This window comes from Salvelinus namaycush, chromosome 8 (genome assembly GCF_016432855.1).
Source record: "Salvelinus namaycush isolate Seneca chromosome 8, SaNama_1.0, whole genome shotgun sequence".
Classification (NCBI taxonomy): domain Eukaryota; kingdom Metazoa; phylum Chordata; class Actinopteri; order Salmoniformes; family Salmonidae; genus Salvelinus; species Salvelinus namaycush.
In genome coordinates this window covers 56,516,994-56,520,333 of record NC_052314.1, presented here as the reverse complement: position 1 = coordinate 56,520,333, position 3,340 = coordinate 56,516,994, and the positions used below count along the sequence as shown (strand labels likewise).

Genomic DNA, 3,340 nt, shown 5'->3' with positions numbered 1-3,340 from the left:
ACATACCTACACGTACGCTACGGTCACAAGACGCAGGCCTCCTTACTGTCCCTAGAATTTCTAAGCAAACAGCTGGAGGCAAGGCAGGGCTTTCTCTTATAGAGCTCCATTTTTATGGAATGGTCTGCCTATCCATGTGAGAGATGCAGACTCGGTCTCAACCTTTAAGTCTTTAATGAAGACTCATATCTTCAGTAGGTCCTATGATTGAGTATAGTCTGGCCCAGGGGTGTGAAGGTGAACGGCAAGGCACTGGAGCGACGAACTGCCCTTGCTGTCTCTGCCTGGCCGGTAACCCCTCTCTCCACTTGCATTCTCTGCCTCTAACCCTCCACATCATAAAAGGAGACCAGACCCTCCTCATAGTCCACAAACACCCCCACCTTCTGGGGCTTCTCTCTCAGAGAGAGGAGGATAGGGTGGGAGGTACAGGCTGTGTACACATTTCCATCCCTTAGTATCACAGTCCAGAGTCCATGTTCAGGGCTCAATATGATAATCCCCTTCCTGTCTATGGACTCTCTGGCCACTCCTAAATTCCATCTAGCCTTCCCCTTAACAATCACCTCATAGTAAAATCTTCCTGAGGAGAAGCCATCCTTTCCAAGGACAAATCAATGACCGTCAAACCTTTTTGAATTGTCAGGAAGATTCTGTGTTATGTCTCCAGTTCTCACTTGTTTCCCATCCTCAGACAGGATGAGAATGGAACATGCTGTATCAGGGTCCAGAGTCACATCCACTGCATACTGCTGAATCCTCTTCAGTTTGACTTCAGGCAGCTTCTCCATCTCTTTATTCAGTGTCTCCTCCAGGTGAGACACTGCTTTCCTAACAGTCCCCACACACAGATCACTGTGAACACTGATCTCAGACCAGTCCTTGGTGGGTTGAGGTGTGCACGCTATGGATGGGAAGCTCTGGAGAAGTTGGAGGTGGTCCTCAGTGTGTGAGAGCCGCTTCAGATCAGTCCTTCTCCTCTTTAGCTCAGTGATATCCTGCTCCAGCTCTTTAATGAACCCTTCAGCCTGCCTCTCTACTGCTTTCTGCTTCTCCTCAATCACCTCAATCAGCTCAGCCTGGCTTTTCTCAATGGAGCGCACTAGAGCAGTGAAGACCTGTAAGCTGTCTGCTATCTCCCTCTCTGCATCTATCTTGCTGAGATCTACTGAGAGTCTGATGTCTTTAACCTTCTTCAGTTGTTCCTGGATAATCTGCTGCACTTCTGCTTCATTTTTCCCCAGCTGAGCCTTCCTCTCTCCACACTCTCCCTCTATAGGGACAGTGTCATGAGTCTTGTGGTCTGCCTCAGTGCAGAACTGACACACACAAGTCTGGTCAGTCCTACAGAACAGCTCCAGAAGTCTGTCATGCTTCTTACACATCCTGTCTTCCAGGTTCTCCACAGGGTCGATCAGTTTGTGTCTCTTTAAGGGTGGGGCTATCTGATGAGGCTCCAGGTGAGTCTCACAGTAAGAGGCCAGACACACCAGGCAGGACTTCAGGGCCTTGCGCTTCATCCCAGTGCAGACGTCACAGGCAACTTTTCCAGTGAACACATCTAGACATGTAGACCACAGGAACTGCTCTTCAGACAGGAGACTGCTGGAGGAAGCCATATCTAGACAGAGAAGGTGGAACTATAAATTATTTCCTCGAATGAGTCAGCTCTGGATAGTTTCAGTGCCACTGTCAACGCGTCATTTAGAGACGCTAACCAATGTTAATTCAAGTTGTTTAACCATACAACATACAGTATAAATTAGTCAATGTACAAAATAAAGTTCAACATAGGTACTGTAGTCGAAAACAGGGGAAAAGAAAACCGGTGAATAAAGGAATTCATTAGAATACAAGAACTCAGACTGTGGAATGCATCTTCACCGGCCCTTGTAAATCTGTACTCACCTGTATCTATGTGTGTAAAAGAGTGTGGGCGCTTTCTCCGATTTATCGGTACTGTAGTATAAAAAAACAGACTGAGTAGATGGATGTCTTAACAGATTTTCCAGAAGAGATTGAGACCATTTGCTTGTGTGGTCAATGTACAGTATGTCTATACACTTCAGTGTCACTTCAGTAAAGTGACGTTGACATGCTGCTCCCCACCCAGTGCTGCTCTGTGCTCTGGAACAGAATTAACCCTTCACATGTCTGATCTCTCTTCATGCTTGATACATTCTTGATACAAAAGTGTGAATCAGAAATGTTAAACAAGGATATACTGCAGATGTATTGAAGGTTTCCTAAAACCATCAACTACAATAGAATTCACAGGGGATGTCAGTGTCACGCCCTGGCCTTAGTTATCTTTGTTTTCTGTAATATTTTGGTTAGGTCAGGGTGTGACAGGGGGGATGTTTGTGTATAGTTGTCTCGTCTGGGGTGGTTGTATGGTATAGGGGGTTTTGGTAGAGTGTATGGGTTTGTGTTGAGTGTAGGTGTCTAGGAGGGGTCTATGGTTGCCTGAATGGTTCTCAATCAGAGACAGCTGTCATTCATTGTCTCTGATTGGGAGCCATATTTAAGGCAGCCATAGGCAGTAGGCTTTTGTGGGTAATTGTCTCTGTGTAGTGTTTAGTGTCAGCACTATTTTGTTTGTAGAGCTTCTCTGTTGTTTTGTTCGTTTGTCGTCTTCATAATAAAAATAAGATATTTCTCTAACGCTGCGCCTTGGTCCACTCTGCCTCATTGCGATGATCGTGACAGTCAGTCTAGGTAGATTTGATCCTTATTTAACCTTTTATCGCATTGGGCTAAATCAGGGTCACATAGAGTCCTTTCTTGTTAGTCTTAAACAAATCCACTTTAAAACACAATTATACACCTCACACACATGGTATGGGCTCAATCAAAAAGAAGACATGTGTACCATGTCAGATATAGAGTTGAAATGTATTCCGTTTTTAGTTTGCATCCCAAAAATTAAACTTTATATACATCACAGAAGAGTTAAATATAACAAAACTGTTTGACATAGAAACATCGGATTTACGGCTTGTTTTTGGAAATAATGTTTATTATGAATTATGAAAGTATGGAAAATATGAATAACATTCCACCCATGAGGCCACTAGGTCATTTGACTGCAGGAAAGGGCTACATAAGCAGCAGGAAATATCCCAGATGTTGCCTTTAAACATATTCCCTTTCACTTCTCTTATGACAACTACCATTTTACCAAGTCAAGCCAGACAAAGGGTGGAGGACCAAAGCTGAATGTATTTTCTGTTGTAGGAACATGTCTGTGCACGCTGAATGCTGAAAGCCTGCATCTGCTATTTGTAGTGCCCGAAGAAGTGTCTAACGTACCTGAATCAAGAAAGGGTTTGATTAGAAT

At 44.2% G+C, this 3,340-nt stretch overlaps 1 pseudogene; it reads right to left on the bottom strand.

The window, feature by feature from the left end:
• Window positions 1-323: 323 nt before the first annotated feature.
• On the bottom strand, window positions 324-1,619 carry LOC120052210 (annotated as a pseudogene).
• Window positions 1,620-3,340: the final 1,721 nt, after the last annotated feature.